Source organism: Brachyhypopomus gauderio, unplaced genomic scaffold (genome assembly GCF_052324685.1).
Source record: "Brachyhypopomus gauderio isolate BG-103 unplaced genomic scaffold, BGAUD_0.2 sc92, whole genome shotgun sequence".
NCBI lineage: Eukaryota > Metazoa > Chordata > Actinopteri > Gymnotiformes > Hypopomidae > Brachyhypopomus > Brachyhypopomus gauderio.
Window position 1 is genome coordinate 709812 of NW_027506913.1, and position 22719 is coordinate 732530.

The 22719-nt window shown below is 41.9% G+C and overlaps 34 non-coding genes across 34 annotated transcripts; 17 read left to right on the plus strand and 17 right to left on the minus strand.

Moving 5' to 3' along the window:
* The first annotated feature begins 604 nt into the window (after nucleotides 1–604).
* On the plus strand, nucleotides 605–676 carry trnag-ucc (transfer RNA glycine (anticodon UCC)). Its single transcript has one exon. It is a non-coding gene; the product is annotated as a tRNA-Gly (tRNA).
* Nucleotides 677–1029: 353 nt separating this feature from the next.
* Nucleotides 1030–1101, minus strand: trnaw-cca (transfer RNA tryptophan (anticodon CCA)). The gene has a single exon. It is a non-coding gene; the product is annotated as a tRNA-Trp (tRNA).
* An 815-nt stretch (nucleotides 1102–1916) lies between these two features.
* trnag-ucc (transfer RNA glycine (anticodon UCC)) lies at nucleotides 1917–1988 on the plus strand. Its single transcript has one exon. It is a non-coding gene; the product is annotated as a tRNA-Gly (tRNA).
* A 352-nt stretch (nucleotides 1989–2340) lies between these two features.
* trnaw-cca (transfer RNA tryptophan (anticodon CCA)) lies at nucleotides 2341–2411 on the minus strand. The gene has a single exon. It is a non-coding gene; the product is annotated as a tRNA-Trp (tRNA).
* Nucleotides 2412–3225: 814 nt separating this feature from the next.
* Nucleotides 3226–3297, plus strand: trnag-ucc (transfer RNA glycine (anticodon UCC)). Its single transcript has one exon. It is a non-coding gene; the product is annotated as a tRNA-Gly (tRNA).
* Nucleotides 3298–3649: 352 nt separating this feature from the next.
* Nucleotides 3650–3721, minus strand: trnaw-cca (transfer RNA tryptophan (anticodon CCA)). Its single transcript has one exon. It is a non-coding gene; the product is annotated as a tRNA-Trp (tRNA).
* Nucleotides 3722–4536: 815 nt separating this feature from the next.
* trnag-ucc (transfer RNA glycine (anticodon UCC)) lies at nucleotides 4537–4608 on the plus strand. Its single transcript has one exon. It is a non-coding gene; the product is annotated as a tRNA-Gly (tRNA).
* Nucleotides 4609–4960: 352 nt separating this feature from the next.
* Nucleotides 4961–5032, minus strand: trnaw-cca (transfer RNA tryptophan (anticodon CCA)). Its single transcript has one exon. It is a non-coding gene; the product is annotated as a tRNA-Trp (tRNA).
* An 814-nt stretch (nucleotides 5033–5846) lies between these two features.
* On the plus strand, nucleotides 5847–5918 carry trnag-ucc (transfer RNA glycine (anticodon UCC)). The gene has a single exon. It is a non-coding gene; the product is annotated as a tRNA-Gly (tRNA).
* Nucleotides 5919–6270: 352 nt separating this feature from the next.
* Nucleotides 6271–6342, minus strand: trnaw-cca (transfer RNA tryptophan (anticodon CCA)). The gene has a single exon. It is a non-coding gene; the product is annotated as a tRNA-Trp (tRNA).
* Nucleotides 6343–7157: 815 nt separating this feature from the next.
* On the plus strand, nucleotides 7158–7229 carry trnag-ucc (transfer RNA glycine (anticodon UCC)). Its single transcript has one exon. It is a non-coding gene; the product is annotated as a tRNA-Gly (tRNA).
* Nucleotides 7230–7581: 352 nt separating this feature from the next.
* On the minus strand, nucleotides 7582–7653 carry trnaw-cca (transfer RNA tryptophan (anticodon CCA)). The gene has a single exon. It is a non-coding gene; the product is annotated as a tRNA-Trp (tRNA).
* An 815-nt stretch (nucleotides 7654–8468) lies between these two features.
* Nucleotides 8469–8540, plus strand: trnag-ucc (transfer RNA glycine (anticodon UCC)). Its single transcript has one exon. It is a non-coding gene; the product is annotated as a tRNA-Gly (tRNA).
* Nucleotides 8541–8892: 352 nt separating this feature from the next.
* Nucleotides 8893–8964, minus strand: trnaw-cca (transfer RNA tryptophan (anticodon CCA)). The gene has a single exon. It is a non-coding gene; the product is annotated as a tRNA-Trp (tRNA).
* An 815-nt stretch (nucleotides 8965–9779) lies between these two features.
* On the plus strand, nucleotides 9780–9851 carry trnag-ucc (transfer RNA glycine (anticodon UCC)). The gene has a single exon. It is a non-coding gene; the product is annotated as a tRNA-Gly (tRNA).
* A 351-nt stretch (nucleotides 9852–10202) lies between these two features.
* trnaw-cca (transfer RNA tryptophan (anticodon CCA)) lies at nucleotides 10203–10274 on the minus strand. The gene has a single exon. It is a non-coding gene; the product is annotated as a tRNA-Trp (tRNA).
* Nucleotides 10275–11089: 815 nt separating this feature from the next.
* trnag-ucc (transfer RNA glycine (anticodon UCC)) lies at nucleotides 11090–11161 on the plus strand. The gene has a single exon. It is a non-coding gene; the product is annotated as a tRNA-Gly (tRNA).
* Nucleotides 11162–11513: 352 nt separating this feature from the next.
* Nucleotides 11514–11585, minus strand: trnaw-cca (transfer RNA tryptophan (anticodon CCA)). Its single transcript has one exon. It is a non-coding gene; the product is annotated as a tRNA-Trp (tRNA).
* Nucleotides 11586–12400: 815 nt separating this feature from the next.
* On the plus strand, nucleotides 12401–12472 carry trnag-ucc (transfer RNA glycine (anticodon UCC)). Its single transcript has one exon. It is a non-coding gene; the product is annotated as a tRNA-Gly (tRNA).
* Nucleotides 12473–12824: 352 nt separating this feature from the next.
* Nucleotides 12825–12896, minus strand: trnaw-cca (transfer RNA tryptophan (anticodon CCA)). The gene has a single exon. It is a non-coding gene; the product is annotated as a tRNA-Trp (tRNA).
* Nucleotides 12897–13711: 815 nt separating this feature from the next.
* Nucleotides 13712–13783, plus strand: trnag-ucc (transfer RNA glycine (anticodon UCC)). The gene has a single exon. It is a non-coding gene; the product is annotated as a tRNA-Gly (tRNA).
* A 352-nt stretch (nucleotides 13784–14135) lies between these two features.
* On the minus strand, nucleotides 14136–14207 carry trnaw-cca (transfer RNA tryptophan (anticodon CCA)). The gene has a single exon. It is a non-coding gene; the product is annotated as a tRNA-Trp (tRNA).
* An 815-nt stretch (nucleotides 14208–15022) lies between these two features.
* Nucleotides 15023–15094, plus strand: trnag-ucc (transfer RNA glycine (anticodon UCC)). Its single transcript has one exon. It is a non-coding gene; the product is annotated as a tRNA-Gly (tRNA).
* Nucleotides 15095–15446: 352 nt separating this feature from the next.
* Nucleotides 15447–15518, minus strand: trnaw-cca (transfer RNA tryptophan (anticodon CCA)). The gene has a single exon. It is a non-coding gene; the product is annotated as a tRNA-Trp (tRNA).
* Nucleotides 15519–16333: 815 nt separating this feature from the next.
* On the plus strand, nucleotides 16334–16405 carry trnag-ucc (transfer RNA glycine (anticodon UCC)). Its single transcript has one exon. It is a non-coding gene; the product is annotated as a tRNA-Gly (tRNA).
* Nucleotides 16406–16756: 351 nt separating this feature from the next.
* On the minus strand, nucleotides 16757–16828 carry trnaw-cca (transfer RNA tryptophan (anticodon CCA)). The gene has a single exon. It is a non-coding gene; the product is annotated as a tRNA-Trp (tRNA).
* Nucleotides 16829–17643: 815 nt separating this feature from the next.
* trnag-ucc (transfer RNA glycine (anticodon UCC)) lies at nucleotides 17644–17715 on the plus strand. Its single transcript has one exon. It is a non-coding gene; the product is annotated as a tRNA-Gly (tRNA).
* Nucleotides 17716–18066: 351 nt separating this feature from the next.
* On the minus strand, nucleotides 18067–18138 carry trnaw-cca (transfer RNA tryptophan (anticodon CCA)). Its single transcript has one exon. It is a non-coding gene; the product is annotated as a tRNA-Trp (tRNA).
* Nucleotides 18139–18953: 815 nt separating this feature from the next.
* On the plus strand, nucleotides 18954–19025 carry trnag-ucc (transfer RNA glycine (anticodon UCC)). Its single transcript has one exon. It is a non-coding gene; the product is annotated as a tRNA-Gly (tRNA).
* Nucleotides 19026–19380: 355 nt separating this feature from the next.
* On the minus strand, nucleotides 19381–19452 carry trnaw-cca (transfer RNA tryptophan (anticodon CCA)). The gene has a single exon. It is a non-coding gene; the product is annotated as a tRNA-Trp (tRNA).
* Nucleotides 19453–20267: 815 nt separating this feature from the next.
* Nucleotides 20268–20339, plus strand: trnag-ucc (transfer RNA glycine (anticodon UCC)). The gene has a single exon. It is a non-coding gene; the product is annotated as a tRNA-Gly (tRNA).
* A 352-nt stretch (nucleotides 20340–20691) lies between these two features.
* On the minus strand, nucleotides 20692–20763 carry trnaw-cca (transfer RNA tryptophan (anticodon CCA)). The gene has a single exon. It is a non-coding gene; the product is annotated as a tRNA-Trp (tRNA).
* Nucleotides 20764–21578: 815 nt separating this feature from the next.
* Nucleotides 21579–21650, plus strand: trnag-ucc (transfer RNA glycine (anticodon UCC)). Its single transcript has one exon. It is a non-coding gene; the product is annotated as a tRNA-Gly (tRNA).
* A 352-nt stretch (nucleotides 21651–22002) lies between these two features.
* trnaw-cca (transfer RNA tryptophan (anticodon CCA)) lies at nucleotides 22003–22074 on the minus strand. Its single transcript has one exon. It is a non-coding gene; the product is annotated as a tRNA-Trp (tRNA).
* Nucleotides 22075–22719: the final 645 nt, after the last annotated feature.

The window sequence follows — 22719 nt, forward strand, 5'->3', positions numbered from 1 at the left end:
AGTAGTCTATGCATGATTCTGTGTTAGTATCTGTCGATTCGGCCCTTGAAAGGCAATACAGCTAAAGGTAACGTTTCTTGTTTATCATGCACCTGAGATGTAACAAAACGGAGGACCTTTCAAGAAAGGCTCTTGAGCAGAGTTACTTCAGAAAGTGAAGTAACGAAAAGAAAAACATTCTCATGTTACAATAGATTGGTGAGTGTGAAGAATAGCATCAAGTTAAAGACCTGGCAAGATTGGAACGAAGATGAGAAGAAAGTAAATGTGTTTTAGTTTAGTTTCTTATTTTTCCATGAGTATTCAAGTGCTTACTGACTACATGAAGTTTTAATTCTTCAGTTTGCGTTGAAGACAACCATTGATTGGACCTTACGGACTGTCAGCGGAAGTCCATTCCACCACCTTGTGGACTGACAGAGAAGATTCTTGTTGCATGTCTTGTCGGCATCTTGAAGGGATGGTGGCACGAATAAAGCAATAATAGAGGCTTAAAGGCAGCCAGGTGCTGTAGTGGCTTGATAAGTGCGTTTATGCATGTGAGAAGCGATCCAGTTATGGGAGACTGCAATGGCCAAGATGCAAGGTAAAGAGACATATGTAGGCGTTGGTGGTATAGTGGTGAGCATAGCTGCCTTCCAAGCAGTTGACCCGGGTTGGATTCCTGGCCAACGCATCTCATTATACATGGATACCTGATGTTATTCACAAAAAGGGGGTACTTTGCCACTCACGTTTATTGATGGCAACCAAAGCTCATGTTTTACAGATTGCTCCTGCTTTTTACCTTCAGAGATAACTCATGCAATACAGAACGATATAGGAGTCAACACCTTCAAAAACACTGTGCTTTAATATGTTCTGGTTACATTGACACCTTACTCACAGCTGCACAGATGACCGTGACTCTTACATCGTTTTTAAATGAAGTGATACAAAGCGTTGTTATTTCTCAAAATCAGAATGAGGCCAAAGAGACCTGCATGCTGAAGCTGCGGCCCCATTTTCATGTTGCTATAAAGAAGCTTTTGACCCCGGCGTGATTTGAAAACGTAACCTTCTGATCTGGAGTCAGACGCGCTACCGTTGCGCCACGAGGTCTAATACATAGAAGTCTAGCTAAAAAAATGGAACAAGGCAGTCAGATGTTTTAGTTCAATAGCTCTTCCAATGTATTTTGATTTTTTTCATTCCCTCTCGTCTGCCTTAAAGTTTCACCAATTCAAGAGGAGAGTAATGGTGAGGGAAGAACGTACCAAAGGGAGGGAATCTTCAGGCAGAATCCCTGAGCTCTCTGCTTTCTTCTCAACCTGAGTAGTCTATGCATGATTCTGTGTTAGTATCTGTCGATTCGGCCCTTGAAAGGCAATACAGCTAAAGGTAACGTTTCTTGTTTATCATGCACCTGAGATGTAACAAAACGGAGGACCTTTCAAGAAAGGCTCTTGAGCAGAGTTACTTCAGAAAGTGAAGTAACGAAAAGAAAAACATTCTCATGTTACAATAGATTGGTGAGTGTGAAGAATAGCATCAAGTTAAAGACCTGGCAAGATTGGAACGAAGATGAGAAGAAAGTAAATGTGTTTTAGTTTAGTTTCTTATTTTTCCATGAGTATTCAAGTCTTAGTGACTACATGAAGTTTTGATTCTTCAGTTTGCGTTGAAGACAACCATTGATTGGACCTTACGGACTGTCAGCGGAAGTCCATTCCACCACCTTGTGGACTGACAGAGAAGATTCTTGTTGCATGTCTTGTCGGCATCTTGAAGGGATGGTGGCACGAATAAAGCAATAATAGAGGCTTAAAGGCAGCCAGGTGCTGTAGTGGCTTGATAAGTGCTTTTATGCATGTGAGAAGCGATCCAGTTATGGGAGACTGCAATGGCCAAGATGCAAGGTAAAGAGACGTATGTAGGCGTTGGTGGTATAGTGGTGAGCATAGCTGCCTTCCAAGCAGTTGACCCGGGTTCGATTCCCGGCCAACGCATCTCATTATACATGGATACCTGATGTTATTCACAAAACGTGGTACTTTGCCACTCACGTTTATTGATGGCAACCAAAGCTCATGTTTTACAGATTGCTCCTGCTTTTTACCTTCAGAGATAACTCATGCAATACAGAACGATATAGGAGTCAACACCTTCAAAAACACTGTGCTTTAATATGTTCTGGTTACATTGACACCTTACTCACAGCTGCACAGATGACCGTGACTCTTACATCGTTTTTAAATGAAGTGATACAAAGCGTTGTTATTTCTCAAAATCAGAATGAGGCCAAAGAGACCTGCATGCTGAAGCTGCGGCCCCATTTTCATGTTGCTATAAAGAAGCTTTTGACCCCGACGTGATTTGAACACGTAACCTTCTGATCTGGAGTCAGACGCGCTACCGTTGCGCCACAAGTCTAATACATAGAAGTCTAGCTAAAAAATGGAACAAGGCAGTCAGATGTTTTAGTTCAATAGCTCTTCCAATGTATTTTGATTTTTTTCATTCCCTCTCGTCTGCCTTAAAGTTTCACCAATTCAAGAGGAGAGTAATGGTGAGGGAAGAACGTACCAAAGGGAAGGAATCTTCAGGCAGAATCCCTGAGCTCTCTGCTTTCTTCTCAACCTGAGTAGTCTATGCATGATTCTGTGTTAGTATCTGTCGATTCGGCCCTTGAAAGGCAATACAGCTAAAGGTAACGTTTCTTGTTTATCATGCACCTGAGATGTAACAAAACGGAGGACCTTTCAAGAAAGGCTCTTGAGCAGAGTTACTTCAGAAAGTGAAGTAACGAAAAGAAAAACATTCTCATGTTACAATAGATTGGTGAGTGTGAAGAATAGCATCAAGTTAAAGACCTGGCAAGATTGGAACGAAGATGAGAAGAAAGTAAATGTGTTTTAGTTTAGTTTCTTATTTTTCCATGACTATTCAAGTCTTAGTGACTACATGAAGTTTTGATTCTTCAGTTTGCATTGAAGACAACCATTGATTGGACCTTACGGACTGTCAGCGGAAGTCCATTCCACCACCTTGTGGACTGACAGAGAAGATTCTTGTTGCATGTCTTGTCGGCATCTTGAAGGGATGGTGGCACGAATAAAGCAATAATAGAGGCTTAAAGGCAGCCAGGTGCTGTAGTGGCTTGATAAGTGCTTTTATGCATGTGAGAAGCGATCCAGTTATGGGAGACTGCAATGGCCAAGATGCAAGGTAAAGAGACGTATGTAGGCGTTGGTGGTATAGTGGTGAGCATAGCTGCCTTCCAAGCAGTTGACCCGGGTTCGATTCCCGGCCAACGCATCTCATTATACATGGATACCTGATGTTATTCACAAAACGTGGTACTTTGCCACTCACGTTTATTGATGGCAACCAAAGCTCATGTTTTACAGATTGCTCCTGCTTTTTACCTTCAGAGATAACTCATGCAATACAGAACGATATAGGAGTCAACACCTTCAAAAACACTGTGCTTTAATATGTTCTGGTTACATTGACACCTTACTCACAGCTGCACAGATGACCGTGACTCTTACATCGTTTTTAAATGAAGTGATACAAAGCGTTGTTATTTCTCAAAATCAGAATGAGGCCAAAGAGACCTGCATGCTGAAGCTGCGGCCCCATTTTCATGTTGCTATAAAGAAGCTTTTGACCCCGACGTGATTTGAACACGTAACCTTCTGATCTGGAGTCAGACGCGCTACCGTTGCGCCACGAGGTCTAATACATAGAAGTCTAGCTAAAAAAATGGAACAAGGCAGTCAGATGTTTTAGTTCAATAGCTCTTCCAATGTATTTTGATTTTTTTCATTCCCTCTCGTCTGCCTTAAAGTTTCACCAATTCAAGAGGAGAGTAATGGTGAGGGAAGAACGTACCAAAGGGAAGGAATCTTCAGGCAGAATCCCTGAGCTCTCTGCTTTCTTCTCAACCTGAGTAGTCTATGCATGATTCTGTGTTAGTATCTGTCGATTCGGCCCTTGAAAGGCAATACAGCTAAAGGTAACGTTTCTTGTTTATCATGCACCTGAGATGTAACAAAACGGAGGACCTTTCAAGAAAGGCTCTTGAGCAGAGTTACTTCAGAAAGTGAAGTAACGAAAAGAAAAACATTCTCATGTTACAATAGATTGGTGAGTGTGAAGAATAGCATCAAGTTAAAGACCTGGCAAGATTGGAACGAAGATGAGAAGAAAGTAAATGTGTTTTAGTTTAGTTTCTTATTTTTCCATGACTATTCAAGTCTTAGTGACTACATGAAGTTTTGATTCTTCAGTTTGCATTGAAGACAACCATTGATTGGACCTTACGGACTGTCAGCGGAAGTCCATTCCACCACCTTGTGGACTGACAGAGAAGATTCTTGTTGCATGTCTTGTCGGCATCTTGAAGGGATGGTGGCACGAATAAAGCAATAATAGAGGCTTAAAGGCAGCCAGGTGCTGTAGTGGCTTGATAAGTGCTTTTATGCATGTGAGAAGCGATCCAGTTATGGGAGACTGCAATGGCCAAGATGCAAGGTAAAGAGACTTATGTAGGCGTTGGTGGTATAGTGGTGAGCATAGCTGCCTTCCAAGCAGTTGACCCGGGTTCGATTCCCGGCCAACGCATCTCATTATACATGGATACCTGATGTTATTCACAAAACGTGGTACTTTGCCACTCACGTTTATTGATGGCAACCAAAGCTCATGTTTTACAGATTGCTCCTGCTTTTTACCTTCAGAGATAACTCATGCAATACAGAACGATATAGGAGTCAACACCTTCAAAAACACTGTGCTTTAATATGTTCTGGTTACATTGACACCTTACTCACAGCTGCACAGATGACCGTGACTCTTACATCGTTTTTAAATGAAGTGATACAAAGCGTTGTTATTTCTCAAAATCAGAATGAGGCCAAAGAGACCTGCATGCTGAAGCTGCGGCCCCATTTTCATGTTGCTATAAAGAAGCTTTTGACCCCGACGTGATTTGAACACGTAACCTTCTGATCTGGAGTCAGACGCGCTACCGTTGCGCCACGAGGTCTAATACATAGAAGTCTAGCTAAAAAATGGAACAAGGCAGTCAGATGTTTTAGTTCAATAGCTCTTCCAATGTATTTTGATTTTTTTCATTCCCTCTCGTCTGCCTTAAAGTTTCACCAATTCAAGAGGAGAGTAATGGTGAGGGAAGAACGTACCAAAGGGAAGGAATCTTCAGGCAGAATCCCTGAGCTCTCTGCTTTCTTCTCAACCTGAGTAGTCTATGCATGATTCTGTGTTAGTATCTGTCGATTCGGCCCTTGAAAGGCAATACAGCTAAAGGTAACGTTTCTTGTTTATCATGCACCTGAGATGTAACAAAACGGAGGACCTTTCAAGAAAGGCTCTTGAGCAGAGTTACTTCAGAAAGTGAAGTAACGAAAAGAAAAACATTCTCATGTTACAATAGATTGGTGAGTGTGAAGAATAGCATCAAGTTAAAGACCTGGCAAGATTGGAACGAAGATGAGAAGAAAGTAAATGTGTTTTAGTTTAGTTTCTTATTTTTCCATGACTATTCAAGTCTTAGTGACTACATGAAGTTTTGATTCTTCAGTTTGCATTGAAGACAACCATTGATTGGACCTTACGGACTGTCAGCGGAAGTCCATTCCACCACCTTGTGGACTGACAGAGAAGATTCTTGTTGCATGTCTTGTCGGCATCTTGAAGGGATGGTGGCACGAATAAAGCAATAATAGAGGCTTAAAGGCAGCCAGGTGCTGTAGTGGCTTGATAAGTGCTTTTATGCATGTGAGAAGCGATCCAGTTATGGGAGACTGCAATGGCCAAGATGCAAGGTAAAGAGACGTATGTAGGCGTTGGTGGTATAGTGGTGAGCATAGCTGCCTTCCAAGCAGTTGACCCGGGTTCGATTCCCGGCCAACGCATCTCATTATACATGGATACCTGATGTTATTCACAAAACGTGGTACTTTGCCACTCACGTTTATTGATGGCAACCAAAGCTCATGTTTTACAGATTGCTCCTGCTTTTTACCTTCAGAGATAACTCATGCAATACAGAACGATATAGGAGTCAACACCTTCAAAAACACTGTGCTTTAATATGTTCTGGTTACATTGACACCTTACTCACAGCTGCACAGATGACCGTGACTCTTACATCGTTTTTAAATGAAGTGATACAAAGCGTTGTTATTTCTCAAAATCAGAATGAGGCCAAAGAGACCTGCATGCTGAAGCTGCGGCCCCATTTTCATGTTGCTATAAAGAAGCTTTTGACCCCGACGTGATTTGAACACGTAACCTTCTGATCTGGAGTCAGACGCGCTACCGTTGCGCCACGAGGTCTAATACATAGAAGTCTAGCTAAAAAAATGGAACAAGGCAGTCAGATGTTTTAGTTCAATAGCTCTTCCAATGTATTTTGATTTTTTTCATTCCCTCTCGTCTGCCTTAAAGTTTCACCAATTCAAGAGGAGAGTAATGGTGAGGGAAGAACGTACCAAAGGGAAGGAATCTTCAGGCAGAATCCCTGAGCTCTCTGCTTTCTTCTCAACCTGAGTAGTCTATGCATGATTCTGTGTTAGTATCTGTCGATTCGGCCCTTGAAAGGCAATACAGCTAAAGGTAACGTTTCTTGTTTATCATGCACCTGAGATGTAACAAAACGGAGGACCTTTCAAGAAAGGCTCTTGAGCAGAGTTACTTCAGAAAGTGAAGTAACGAAAAGAAAAACATTCTCATGTTACAATAGATTGGTGAGTGTGAAGAATAGCATCAAGTTAAAGACCTGGCAAGATTGGAACGAAGATGAGAAGAAAGTAAATGTGTTTTAGTTTAGTTTCTTATTTTTCCATGACTATTCAAGTCTTAGTGACTACATGAAGTTTTGATTCTTCAGTTTGCATTGAAGACAACCATTGATTGGACCTTACGGACTGTCAGCGGAAGTCCATTCCACCACCTTGTGGACTGACAGAGAAGATTCTTGTTGCATGTCTTGTCGGCATCTTGAAGGGATGGTGGCACGAATAAAGCAATAATAGAGGCTTAAAGGCAGCCAGGTGCTGTAGTGGCTTGATAAGTGCTTTTATGCATGTGAGAAGCGATCCAGTTATGGGAGACTGCAATGGCCAAGATGCAAGGTAAAGAGACATATGTAGGCATTGGTGGTATAGTGGTGAGCATAGCTGCCTTCCAAGCAGTTGACCCGGGTTTGATTCCCGGCCAACGCATCTCATTATACATGGATACCTGATGTTATTCACAAAACGTGGTACTTTGCCACTCACGTTTATTGATGGCAACCAAAGCTCATGTTTTACAGATTGCTCCTGCTTTTTACCTTCAGAGATAACTCATGCAATACAGAACGATATAGGAGTCAACACCTTCAAAAACACTGTGCTTTAATATGTTCTGGTTACATTGACACCTTACTCACAGCTGCACAGATGACCGTGACTCTTACATCGTTTTTAAATGAAGTGATACAAAGCGTTGTTATTTCTCAAAATCAGAATGAGGCCAAAGAGACCTGCATGCTGAAGCTGCGGCCCCATTTTCATGTTGCTATAAAGAAGCTTTTGACCCCGACGTGATTTGAACACGTAACCTTCTGATCTGGAGTCAGACGCGCTACCGTTGCGCCACGAGGTCTAATACATAGAAGTCTAGCTAAAAAAATGGAACAAGGCAGTCAGATGTTTTAGTTCAATAGCTCTTCCAATGTATTTTGATTTTTTTCATTCCCTCTCGTCTGCCTTAAAGTTTCACCAATTCAAGAGGAGAGTAATGGTGAGGGAAGAACGTACCAAAGGGAAGGAATCTTCAGGCAGAATCCCTGAGCTCTCTGCTTTCTTCTCAACCTGAGTAGTCTATGCATGATTCTGTGTTAGTATCTGTCGATTCGGCCCTTGAAAGGCAATACAGCTAAAGGTAACGTTTCTTGTTTATCATGCACCTGAGATGTAACAAAACGGAGGACCTTTCAAGAAAGGCTCTTGAGCAGAGTTACTTCAGAAAGTGAAGTAACGAAAAGAAAAACATTCTCATGTTACAATAGATTGGTGAGTGTGAAGAATAGCATCAAGTTAAAGACCTGGCAAGATTGGAACGAAGATGAGAAGAAAGTAAATGTGTTTTAGTTTAGTTTCTTATTTTTCCATGACTATTCAAGTCTTAGTGACTACATGAAGTTTTGATTCTTCAGTTTGCATTGAAGACAACCATTGATTGGACCTTACGGACTGTCAGCGGAAGTCCATTCCACCACCTTGTGGACTGACAGAGAAGATTCTTGTTGCATGTCTTGTCGGCATCTTGAAGGGATGGTGGCACGAATAAAGCAATAATAGAGGCTTAAAGGCAGCCAGGTGCTGTAGTGGCTTGATAAGTGCTTTTATGCATGTGAGAAGCGATCCAGTTATGGGAGACTGCAATGGCCAAGATGCAAGGTAAAGAGACATATGTAGGCGTTGGTGGTATAGTGGTGAGCATAGCTGCCTTCCAAGCAGTTGACCCGGGTTCGATTCCCGGCCAACGCATCTCATTATACATGGATACCTGATGTTATTCACAAAACGTGGTACTTTGCCACTCACGTTTATTGATGGCAACCAAAGCTCATGTTTTACAGATTGCTCCTGCTTTTTACCTTCAGAGATAACTCATGCAATACAGAACGATATAGGAGTCAACACCTTCAAAAACACTGTGCTTTAATATGTTCTGGTTACATTGACACCTTACTCACAGCTGCACAGATGACCGTGACTCTTACATCGTTTTTAAATGAAGTGATACAAAGCGTTGTTATTTCTCAAAATCAGAATGAGGCCAAAGAGACCTGCATGCTGAAGCTGCGGCCCCATTTTCATGTTGCTATAAAGAAGCTTTTGACCCCGACGTGATTTGAACACGTAACCTTCTGATGTGGAGTCAGACGCGCTACCGTTGCGCCACGAGGTCTAATACGTAGAAGTCTAGCTAAAAAAATGGAACAAGGCAGTCAGATGTTTTAGTTCAATAGCTCTTCCAATGTATTTTGATTTTTTTCATTCCCTCTCGTCTGCCTTAAAGTTTCACCAATTCAAGAGGAGAGTAATGGTGAGGGAAGAACGTACCAAAGGGAAGGAATCTTCAGGCAGAATCCCTGAGCTCTCTGCTTTCTTCTCAACCTGAGTAGTCTATGCATGATTCTGTGTTAGTATCTGTCGATTCGGCCCTTGAAAGGCAATACAGCTAAAGGTAACGTTTCTTGTTTATCATGCACCTGAGATGTAACAAAACGGAGGACCTTTCAAGAAAGGCTCTTGAGCAGAGTTACTTCAGAAAGTGAAGTAACGAAAAGAAAAACATTCTCATGTTACAATAGATTGGTGAGTGTGAAGAATAGCATCAAGTTAAAGACCTGGCAAGATTGGAACGAAGATGAGAAGAAAGTAAATGTGCTTTAGTTTAGTTTCTTATTTTTCCATGAGTATTCAAGTCTTAGTGACTACATGAAGTTTTGATTCTTCAGTTTGCGTTGAAGACAACCATTGATTGGACCTTACGGACTGTCAGCGGAAGTCCATTCCACCACCTTGTGGACTGACAGAGAAGATTCTTGTTGCATGTCTTGTCGGCATCTTGAAGGGATGGTGGCACGAATAAAGCAATAATAGAGGCTTAAAGGCAGCCAGGTGCTGTAGTGGCTTGATAAGTGCTTTTATGCATGTGAGAAGCGATCCAGTTATGGGAGACTGCAATGGCCAAGATGCAAGGTAAAGAGACATATGTAGGCGTTGGTGGTATAGTGGTGAGCATAGCTGCCTTCCAAGCAGTTGACCCGGGTTCGATTCCCGGCCAACGCATCTCATTATACATGGATACCTGATGTTATTCACAAAACGTGGTACTTTGCCACTCACGTTTATTGATGGCAACCAAAGCTCATTTTTACAGATTGCTCCTGCTTTTTACCTTCAGAGATAACTCATGCAATACAGAACGATATAGGAGTCAACACCTTCAAAAACACTGTGCTTTAATATGTTCTGGTTACATTGACACCTTACTCACAGCTGCACAGATGACCGTGACTCTTACATCGTTTTTAAATGAAGTGATACAAAGCGTTGTTATTTCTCAAAATCAGAATGAGGCCAAAGAGACCTGCATGCTGAAGCTGCGGCCCCATTTTCATGTTGCTATAAAGAAGCTTTTGACCCCGACGTGATTTGAACACGTAACCTTCTGATCTGGAGTCAGACGCGCTACCGTTGCGCCACGAGGTCTAATACGTAGAAGTCTAGCTAAAAAAATGGAACAAGGCAGTCAGATGTTTTAGTTCAATAGCTCTTCCAATGTATTTTGATTTTTTTCATTCCCTCTCGTCTGCCTTAAAGTTTCACCAATTCAAGAGGAGAGTAATGGTGAGGGAAGAACGTACCAAAGGGAGGGAATCTTCAGGCAGAATCCCTGAGCTCTCTGCTTTCTTCTCAACCTGAGTAGTCTATGCATGACTCTGTGTTAGTATCTGTCGATTCGGCCCTTGAAAGGCAATACAGCTAAAGGTAACGTTTCTTGTTTATCATGCACCTGAGATGTAACAAAACGGAGGACCTTTCAAGAAAGGCTCTTGAGCAGAGTTACTTCAGAAAGTGAAGTAACGAAAAGAAAAACATTCTCATGTTACAATAGATTGGTGAGTGTGAAGAATAGCATCAAGTTAAAGACCTGGCAAGATTGGAACGAAGATGAGAAGAAAGTAAATGTGTTTTAGTTTAGTTTCTTATTTTTCCATGAGTATTCAAGTCTTAGTGACTACATGAAGTTTTGATTCTTCAGTTTGCGTTGAAGACAACCATTGATTGGACCTTACGGACTGTCAGCGGAAGTCCATTCCACCACCTTGTGGACTGACAGAGAAGATTCTTGTTGCATGTCTTGTCGGCATCTTGAAGGGATGGTGGCACGAATAAAGCAATAATAGAGGCTTAAAGGCAGCCAGGTGCTGTAGTGGCTTGATAAGTGCTTTTATGCATGTGAGAAGCGATCCAGTTATGGGAGACTGCAATGGCCAAGATGCAAGGTAAAGAGACATATGTAGGCGTTGGTGGTATAGTGGTGAGCATAGCTGCCTTCCAAGCAGTTGACCCGGGTTCGATTCCCGGCCAACGCATCTCATTATACATGGATACCTGATGTTATTCACAAAACGTGGTACTTTGCCACTCACGTTTATTGATGGCAACCAAAGCTCATGTTTTACAGATTGCTCCTGCTTTTTACCTTCAGAGATAACTCATGCAATACAGAACGATATAGGAGTCAACACCTTCAAAAACACTGTGCTTTAATATGTTCTGGTTACATTGACACCTTACTCACAGCTGCACAGATGACCGTGACTCTTACATCGTTTTTAAATGAAGTGATACAAAGCGTTGTTATTTCTCAAAATCAGAATGAGGCCAAAGAGACCTGCATGCTGAAGCTGCGGCCCCATTTTCATGTTGCTATAAAGAAGCTTTTGACCCCGACGTGATTTGAACACGTAACCTTCTGATCTGGAGTCAGACGCGCTACCGTTGCGCCACGAGGTCTAATACATAGAAGTCTAGCTAAAAAAATGGAACAAGGCAGTCAGATGTTTTAGTTCAATAGCTCTTCCAATGTATTTTGATTTTTTTCATTCCCTCTCGTCTGCCTTAAAGTTTCACCAATTCAAGAGGAGAGTAATGGTGAGGGAAGAACGTACCAAAGGGAAGGAATCTTCAGGCAGAATCCCTGAGCTCTCTGCTTTCTTCTCAACCTGAGTAGTCTATGCATGATTCTGTGTTAGTATCTGTCGATTCGGCCCTTGAAAGGCAATACAGCTAAAGGTAACGTTTCTTGTTTATCATGCACCTGAGATGTAACAAAACGGAGGACCTTTCAAGAAAGGCTCTTGAGCAGAGTTACTTCAGAAAGTGAAGTAACGAAAAGAAAAACATTCTCATGTTACAATAGATTGGTGAGTGTGAAGAATAGCATCAAGTTAAAGACCTGGCAAGATTGGAACGAAGATGAGAAGAAAGTAAATGTGTTTTAGTTTAGTTTCTTATTTTTCCATGACTATTCAAGTCTTAGTGACTACATGAAGTTTTGATTCTTCAGTTTGCATTGAAGACAACCATTGATTGGACCTTACGGACTGTCAGCGGAAGTCCATTCCACCACCTTGTGGACTGACAGAGAAGATTCTTGTTGCATGTCTTGTCGGCATCTTGAAGGGATGGTGGCACGAATAAAGCAATAATAGAGGCTTAAAGGCAGCCAGGTGCTGTAGTGGCTTGATAAGTGCTTTTATGCATGTGAGAAGCGATCCAGTTATGGGAGACTGCAATGGCCAAGATGCAAGGTAAAGAGACATATGTAGGCGTTGGTGGTATAGTGGTGAGCATAGCTGCCTTCCAAGCAGTTGACCCGGGTTCGATTCCCGGCCAACGCATCTCATTATACATGGATACCTGATGTTATTCACAAAACGTGGTACTTTGCCACTCACGTTTATTGATGGCAACCAAAGCTCATGTTTTACAGATTGCTCCTGCTTTTTACCTTCAGAGATAACTCATGCAATACAGAACGATATAGGAGTCAACACCTTCAAAAACACTGTGCTTTAATATGTTCTGGTTACATTGACACCTTACTCACAGCTGCACAGATGACCGTGACTCTTACATCGTTTTTAAATGAAGTGATACAAAGCGTTGTTATTTCTCAAAATCAGAATGAGGCCAAAGAGACCTGCATGCTGAAGCTGCGGCCCCATTTTCATGTTGCTATAAAGAAGCTTTTGACCCCGACATGATTTGAACACGTAACCTTCTGATGTGGAGTCAGACGCACTACCGTTGCGCCACGAGGTCTAATACGTAGAAGTCTAGCTAAAAAAATGGAACAAGGCAGTCAGATGTTTTAGTTCAATAGCTCTTCCAATGTATTTTGATTTTTTTCATTCCCTCTCGTCTGCCTTAAAGTTTCACCAATTCAAGAGGAGAGTAATGGTGAGGGAAGAACGTACCAAAGGGAAGGAATCTTCAGGCAGAATCCCTGAGCTCTCTGCTTTCTTCTCAACCTGAGTAGTCTATGCATGATTCTGTGTTAGTATCTGTCGATTCGGCCCTTGAAAGGCAATACAGCTAAAGGTAACGTTTCTTGTTTATCATGCACCTGAGATGTAACAAAACGGAGGACCTTTCAAGAAAGGCTCTTGAGCAGAGTTACTTCAGAAAGTGAAGTAACGAAAAGAAAAACATTCTCATGTTACAATAGATTGGTGAGTGTGAAGAATAGCATCAAGTTAAAGACCTGGCAAGATTGGAACGAAGATGAGAAGAAAGTAAATGTGTTTTAGTTTAGTTTCTTATTTTTCCATGACTATTCAAGTCTTAGTGACTACATGAAGTTTTGATTCTTCAGTTTGCATTGAAGACAACCATTGATTGGACCTTACGGACTGTCAGCGGAAGTCCATTCCACCACCTTGTGGACTGACAGAGAAGATTCTTGTTGCATGTCTTGTCGGCATCTTGAAGGGATGGTGGCACGAATAAAGCAATAATAGAGGCTTAAAGGCAGCCAGGTGCTGTAGTGGCTTGATAAGTGCTTTTATGCATGTGAGAAGCGATCCAGTTATGGGAGACTGCAATGGCCAAGATGCAAGGTAAAGAGACATATGTAGGCGTTGGTGGTATAGTGGTGAGCATAGCTGCCTTCCAAGCAGTTGACCCGGGTTCGATTCCCGGCCAACGCATCTCATTATACATGGATACCTGATGTTATTCACAAAACGTGGTACTTTGCCACTCACGTTTATTGATGGCAACCAAAGCTCATGTTTTACAGATTGCTCCTGCTTTTTACCTTCAGAGATAACTCATGCAATACAGAACGATATAGGAGTCAACACCTTCAAAAACACTGTGCTTTAATATGTTCTGGTTACATTGACACCTTACTCACAGCTGCACAGATGACCGTGACTCTTACATCGTTTTTAAATGAAGTGATACAAAGCGTTGTTATTTCTCAAAATCAGAATGAGGCCAAAGAGACCTGCATGCTGAAGCTGCGGCCCCATTTTCATGTTGCTATAAAGAAGCTTTTGACCACGACATGATTTGAACACGTAACCTTCTGATGTGGAGTCAGACGCACTACCGTTGCGCCACGAGGTCTAATACGTAGAAGTCTAGCTAAAAAAATGGAACAAGGCAGTCAGATGTTTTAGTTCAATAGCTCTTCCAATGTATTTTGATTTTTTTCATTCCCTCTCGTCTGCCTTAAAGTTTCACCAATTCAAGAGGAGAGTAATGGTGAGGGAAGAACGTACCAAAGGGAAGGAATCTTCAGGCAGAATCCCTGAGCTCTCTGCTTTCTTCTCAACCTGAGTAGTCTATGCATGATTCTGTGTTAGTATCTGTCGATTCGGCCCTTGAAAGGCAATACAGCTAAAGGTAACGTTTCTTGTTTATCATGCACCTGAGATGTAACAAAACGGAGGACCTTTCAAGAAAGGCTCTTGAGCAGAGTTACTTCAGAAAGTGAAGTAACGAAAAGAAAAACATTCTCATGTTACAATAGATTGGTGAGTGTGAAGAATAGCATCAAGTTAAAGACCTGGCAAGATTGGAACGAAGATGAGAAGAAAGTAAATGTGTTTTAGTTTAGTTTCTTATTTTTCCATGACTATTCAAGTCTTAGTGACTACATGAAGTTTTGATTCTTCAGTTTGCATTGAAGACAACCATTGATTGGACCTTACGGACTGTCAGCGGAAGTCCATTCCACCACCTTGTGGACTGACAGAGAAGATTCTTGTTGCATGTCTTGTCGGCATCTTGAAGGGATGGTGGCACGAATAAAGCAATAATAGAGGCTTAAAGGCAGCCAGGTGCTGTAGTGGCTTGATAAGTGCTTTTATGCATGTGAGAAGCGATCCAGTTATGGGAGACTGCAATGGCCAAGATGCAAGGTAAAGAGACATATGTAGGCGTTGGTGGTATAGTGGTGAGCATAGCTGCCTTCCAAGCAGTTGACCCGGGTTCGATTCCCGGCCAACGCATCTCATTATACATGGATACCTGATGTTATTCACAAAACGTGGTACTTTGCCACTCACGTTTATTGATGGCAACCAAAGCTCATGTTTTACAGATTGCTCCTGCTTTTTACCTTCAGAGATAACTCATGCAATACAGAACGATATAGGAGTCAACACCTTCAAAAACACTGTGCTTTAATATGTTCTGGTTACATTGACACCTTACTCACAGCTGCACAGATGACCGTGACTCTTACATCGTTTTTAAATGAAGTGATACAAAGCGTTGTTATTTCTCAAAATCAGAATGAGGCCAAAGAGACCTGCATGCTGAAGCTGCGGCCCCATTTTCATGTTGCTATAAAGAAGCTTTTGACCCCGACGTGATTTGAACACGTAACCTTCTGATGTGGAGTCAGACGCGCTACCGTTGCGCCACGAGGTCTAATACGTAGAAGTCTAGCTAAAAAAATGGAACAAGGCAGTCAGATGTTTTAGTTCAATAGCTCTTCCAATGTATTTTGATTTTTTTCATTCCCTCTCGTCTGCCTTAAAGTTTCACCAATTCAAGAGGAGAGTAATGGTGAGGGAAGAACGTACCAAAGGGAAGGAATCTTCAGGCAGAATCCCTGAGCTCTCTGCTTTCTTCTCAACCTGAGTAGTCTATGCATGATTCTGTGTTAGTATCTGTCGATTCGGCCCTTGAAAGGCAATACAGCTAAAGGTAACGTTTCTTGTTTATCATGCACCTGAGATGTAACAAAACGGAGGACCTTTCAAGAAAGGCTCTTGAGCAGAGTTACTTCAGAAAGTGAAGTAACGAAAAGAAAAACATTCTCATGTTACAATAGATTGGTGAGTGTGAAGAATAGCATCAAGTTAAAGACCTGGCAAGATTGGAACGAAGATGAGAAGAAAGTAAATGTGCTTTAGTTTAGTTTCTTATTTTTCCATGAGTATTCAAGTCTTAGTGACTACATGAAGTTTTGATTCTTCAGTTTGCGTTGAAGACAACCATTGATTGGACCTTACGGACTGTCAGCGGAAGTCCATTCCACCACCTTGTGGACTGACAGAGAAGATTCTTGTTGCATGTCTTGTCGGCATCTTGAAGGGATGGTGGCACGAATAAAGCAATAATAGAGGCTTAAAGGCAGCCAGGTGCTGTAGTGGCTTGATAAGTGCTTTTATGCATGTGAGAAGCGATCCAGTTATGGGAGACTGCAATGGCCAAGATGCAAGGTAAAGAGACATATGTAGGCGTTGGTGGTATAGTGGTGAGCATAGCTGCCTTCCAAGCAGTTGACCCGGGTTCGATTCCCGGCCAACGCATCTCATTATACATGGATACCTGATGTTATTCACAAAACGTGGTACTTTGCCACTCACGTTTATTGATGGCAACCAAAGCTCATTTTTACAGATTGCTCCTGCTTTTTACCTTCAGAGATAACTCATGCAATACAGAACGATATAGGAGTCAACACCTTCAAAAACACTGTGCTTTAATATGTTCTGGTTACATTGACACCTTACTCACAGCTGCACAGATGACCGTGACTCTTACATCATTTTTAAATGAAGTGATACAAAGCGTTGTTATTTCTCAAAGTCAGAATGAGGCCAAAGAGACCTGCATGCTGAAGCTGCGGCCCCATTTTCATGTTGCTATAAAGAAGCTTTTGACCCCGACGTGATTTGAACACGTAACCTTCTGATCTGGAGTCAGACGCGCTACCGTTGCGCCACGAGGTCTAATACGTAGAAGTCTAGCTAAAAAAATGGAACAAGGCAGTCAGATGTTTTAGTTCAATAGCTCTTCCAATGTATTTTGATTTTTTTCATTCCCTCTCGTCTGCCTTAAAGTTTCACCAATTCAAGAGGAGAGTAATGGTGAGGGAAGAACGTACCAAAGGGAGGGAATCTTCAGGCAGAATCCCTGAGCTCTCTGCTTTCTTCTCAACCTGAGTAGTCTATGCATGACTCTGTGTTAGTATCTGTCGATTCGGCCCTTGAAAGGCAATACAGCTAAAGGTAACGTTTCTTGTTTATCATGCACCTGAGATGTAACAAAACGGAGGACCTTTCAAGAAAGGCTCTTGAGCAGAGTTACTTCAGAAAGTGAAGTAACGAAAAGAAAAACATTCTCATGTTACAATAGATTGGTGAGTGTGAAGAATAGCATCAAGTTAAAGACCTGGCAAGATTGGAACGAAGATGAGAAGAAAGTAATTGTGTTTTAGTTTAGTTTCTTATTTTTCCATGAGTATTCAAGTCTTAGTGACTACATGAAGTTTTGATTCTTCAGTTTGCGTTGAAGACAACCATTGATTGGACCTTACGGACTGTCAGCGGAAGTCCATTCCACCACCTTGTGGACTGACAGAGAAGATTCTTGTTGCATGTCTTGTCGGCATCTTGAAGGGATGGTGGCACGAATAAAGCAATAATAGAGGCTTAAAGGCAGCCAGGTGCTGTAGTGGCTTGATAAGTGCTTTTATGCATGTGAGAAGCGATCCAGTTATGGGAGACTGCAATGGCCAAGATGCAAGGTAAAGAGACATATGTAGGCGTTGGTGGTATAGTGGTGAGCATAGCTGCCTTCCAAGCAGTTGACCCGGGTTCGATTCCCGGCCAACGCATCTCATTATACATGGATACCTGATGTTATTCACAAAACGTGGTACTTTGCCACTCACGTTTATTGATGGCAACCAAAGCTCATTTTTACAGATTGCTCCTGCTTTTTACCTTCAGAGATAACTCATGCAATACAGAACGATATAGGAGTCAACACCTTCAAAAACACTGTGCTTTAATATGTTCTGGTTACATTGACACCTTACTCACAGCTGCACAGATGACCGTGACTCTTACATCGTTTTTAAATGAAGTGATACAAAGCGTTGTTATTTCTCAAAATCAGAATGAGGCCAAAGAGACCTGCATGCTGAAGCTGCGGCCCCATTTTCATGTTGCTATAAAGAAGCTTTTGACCCCGACGTGATTTGAACACGTAACCTTCTGAACTGGAGTCAGACGCGCTACCGTTGCGCCACGAGGTCTAATACGTAGAAGTCTAGCTAAAAAAATGGAACAAGGCAGTCAGATGTTTTAGTTCAATAGCTCTTCCAATGTATTTTGATTTTTTTCATTCCCTCTCGTCTGCCTTAAAGTTTCACCAATTCAAGAGGAGAGTAATGGTGAGGGAAGAACGTACCAAAGGGAGGGAATCTTCAGGCAGAATCCCTGAGCTCTCTGCTTTCTTCTCAACCTGAGTAGTCTATGCATGACTCTGTGTTAGTATCTGTCGATTCGGCCCTTGAAAGGCAATACAGCTAAAGGTAACGTTTCTTGTTTATCATGCACCTGAGATGTAACAAAACGGAGGACCTTTCAAGAAAGGCTCTTGAGCAGAGTTACTTCAGAAAGTGAAGTAACGAAAAGAAAAACATTCTCATGTTACAATAGATTGGTGAGTGTGAAGAATAGCATCAAGTTAAAGACCTGGCAAGATTGGAACGAAGATGAGAAGAAAGTAAATGTGTTTTAGTTTAGTTTCTTATTTTTCCATGAGTATTCAAGTCTTAGTGACTACATGAAGTTTTGATTCTTCAGTTTGCGTTGAAGACAACCATTGATTGGACCTTACGGACTGTCAGCGGAAGTCCATTCCACCACCTTGTGGACTGACAGAGAAGATTCTTGTTGCATGTCTTGTCGGCATCTTGAAGGGATGGTGGCATGAATAAAGCAATAATAGAGGCTTAAAGGCAGCCAGGTGCTGTAGTGGCTTGATAAGTGCGTTTATGCATGTGAGAAGCGATCCAGTTATGGGAGACTGCAATGGCCAAGATGCAAGGTAAAGAGACATATGTAGGCGTTGGTGGTATAGTGGTGAGCATATCTGCCTTCCAAGCAGTTGACCAGGGTTCGATTCCCGGCCAACGCATCTCATTATACATGGATACCTGATGTTATTCACAAAACGTGGTACTTTGCCACTCACGTTTATTGATGGCAACCAAAGCTCATGTTTTACAGATTGCTCCTGCTGCTTTTTACCTTCAGAGATAACTCATGCAATACAGAACGATATAGGAGTCAACACCTTCAAAAACACTGTGCTTTAATATGTTCTGGTTACATTGACACCTTACTCACAGCTGCACAGATGACCGTGACTCTTACATCGTTTTTAAATGAAGTGATACAAAGCGTTGTTATTTCTCAAAATCAGAATGAGGCCAAAGAGACCTGCACGCTGAAGCTGCGGCCCCATTTTCATGTTGCTATAAAGAAGCTTTTGTCCCCGACGTGATTTGAACACGTAACCTTCTGATCTGGAGTCAGACACGCTACCGTTGCGCCACGAGGTCTAATACGTAGAAGTCTAGCTAAAAAAATGGAACAAGGCAGTCAGATGTTTTAGTTCAATAGCTCTTCCAATGTATTTTGATTTTTTTCATTCCCTCTCGTCTGCCTTAAAGTTTCACCAATTCAAGAGGAGAGTAATGGTGAGGGAAGAACGTACCAAAGGGAGGGAATCTTCAGGCAGAATCCCTGAGCTCTCTGCTTTCTTCTCAACCTGAGTAGTCTATGCATGATTCTGTGTTAGTATCTGTCGATTCGGCCCTTGAAAGGCAATACAGCTAAAGGTAACGTTTCTTGTTTATCATGCACCTGAGATGTAACAAAACGGAGGACCTTTCAAGAAAGGCTCTTGAGCAGAGTTACTTCAGAAAGTGAAGTAACGAAAAGAAAAACATTCTCATGTTACAATAGATTGGTGAGTGTGAAGAATAGCATCAAGTTAAAGACCTGGCAAGATTGGAACGAAGATGAGAAGAAAGTAAATGTGTTTTAGTTTAGTTTCTTATTTTTCCATGAGTATTCAAGTCTTAGTGACTACATGAAGTTTTGATTCTTCAGTTTGCGTTGAAGACAACCATTGATTGGACCTTACGGACTGTCAGCGGAAGTCCATTCCACCACCTTGTGGACTGACAGAGAAGATTCTTGTTGCATGTCTTGTCGGCATCTTGAAGGGATGGTGGCACGAATAAAGCAATAATAGAGGCTTAAAGGCAGCCAGGTGCTGTAGTGGCTTGATAAGTGCTTTTATGCATGTGAGAAGCGATCCAGTTATGGGAGACTGCAATGGCCAAGATGCAAGGTAAGGAGACATATGTAGGCGTTGGTGGTATAGTGGTGAGCATAGCTGCCTTCCAAGCAGTTGACCCGGGTTCGATTCCCGGCCGATGCATCTCATTATACATGGATACCGGATGTTATTCACAAAACGTGGTACTTTGCCACTCACGTTTATTGATGGCAACCAAAGCTCATGTTTTACAGATTGCTCCTGCTTTTTACCTTCAGAGATAACTCATGCAATACAGAACGATATAGGAGTCAACACCTTCAAAAACACTGTGCTTTAATATGTTCTGCTTACATTGACACCTTACTCACAGCTGCACAGATGACCGTGACTCTTACATCGTTTTTAAATGAAGTGATACAAAGCGTTGTTATTTCTCAAAATCAGAATGAGGCCAAAGAGACCTGCATGCTGAAGCTGCGGCCCCATTTTCATGTTGCTATAAAGAAGCTTTTGACCCCGACGTGATTTGAACACGTAACCTTCTGATCTGGAGTCAGACACGCTACCGTTGCGCCACGAGGTCTAATACGTAGAAGTCTAGCTAAAAAAATGGAACAAGGCAGTCAGATGTTTTAGTTCAATAGCTCTTCCAATGTATTTTGATTTTTTTCATTCCCTCTCGTCTGCCTTAAAGTTTCACCAATTCAAGAGGAGAGTAATGGTGAGGGAAGAACGTACCAAAGGGAGGGAATCTTCAGGCAGAATCCCTGAGCTCTCTGCTTTCTTCTCAACCTGAGTAGTCTATGCATGATTCTGTGTTAGTATCTGTCGATTCGGCCCTTGAAAGGCAATACAGCTAAAGGTAACGTTTCTTGTTTATCATGCACCTGAGATGTAACAAAACGGAGGACCTTTCAAGAAAGGCTCTTGAGCAGAGTTACTTCAGAAAGTGAAGTAACGAAAAGAAAAACATTCTCATGTTACAATAGATTGGTGAGTGTGAAGAATAGCATCAAGTTAAAGACCTGGCAAGATTGGAACGAAGATGAGAAGAAAGTAAATGTGTTTTAGTTTAGTTTCTTATTTTTCCATGAGTATTCAAGTCTTAGTGACTACATGAAGTTTTGATTCTTCAGTTTGCGTTGAAGACAACCATTGATTGGACCTTACGGACTGTCAGCGGAAGTCCATTCCACCACCTTGTGGACTGACAGAGAAGATTCTTGTTGCATGTCTTGTCGGCATCTTGAAGGGATGGTGGCACGAATAAAGCAATAATAGAGGCTTAAAGGCAGCCAGGTGCTGTAGTGGCTTGATAAGTGCTTTTATGCATGTGAGAAGCGATCCAATTATGGGAGACTGCAATGGCCAAGATGCAAGGTAAGGAGACATATGTAGGCGTTGGTGGTATAGTGGTGAGCATAGCTGCCTTCCAAGCAGTTGACCTGGGTTCGATTCCCGGCCAACGCATCTCATTATACATGGATACCTGATGTTATTCACAAAACGTGGTACTTTGCCACTCACGTTTATTGATGGCAACCAAAGCTCATGTTTTACAGATTGCTCCTGCTTTTTACCTTCAGAGATAACTCATGCAATACAGAACAATATAGGAGTCAACACCTTCAAAAACACTGTGCTTTAATATGTTCTGGTTACATTGACACCTTACTCACAGCTGCACAGATGACCGTGACTCTTACATCGTTTTTAAATGAAGTGATACAAAGCGTTGTTATTTCTCAAAATCAGAATGAGGCCAAAGAGACCTGCACGCTGAAGCTGCGGGCCCATTTTCATGTTGCTATAAAGAAGCTTTTGACCCCGACGTGATTTGAACACGTAACCTTCTGATCTGGAGTCAGACACGCTACCGTTGCGCCACGAGGTCTAATACGTAGAAGTCTAGCTAAAAAAAATGGAACAAGGCAGTCAGATGTTTTAGTTCAATAGCTCTTCCAATGTATTTTGATTTTTTTCATTCCCTCTCGTCTGCCTTAAAGTTTCACCAATTCAAGAGGAGAGTAATGGTGAGGGAAGAACGTACCAAAGGGAGGGAATCTTCAGGCAGAATCCCTGAGCTCTCTGCTTTCTTCTCAACCTGAGTAGTCTATGCATGATTCTGTGTTAGTATCTGTCGATTCGGCCCTTGAAAGGCAATACAGCTAAAGGTAACGTTTCTTGTTTATCATGCACCTGAGATGTAACAAAACGGAGGACCTTTCAAGAAAGGCTCTTGAGCAGAGTTACTTCAGAAAGTGAAGTAACGAAAAGAAAAACATTCTCATGTTACAATAGATTGGTGAGTGTGAAGAATAGCATCAAGTTAAAGACCTGGCAAGATTGGAACGAAGATGAGAAGAAAGTAAATGTGTTTTAGTTTAGTTTCTTATTTTTCCATGAGTATTCAAGTCTTAGTGACTACATGAAGTTTTGATTCTTCAGTTTGCGTTGAAGACAACCATTGATTGGACCTTACGGACTGTCAGCGGAAGTCCATTCCACCACCTTGTGGACTGACAGAGAAGATTCTTGT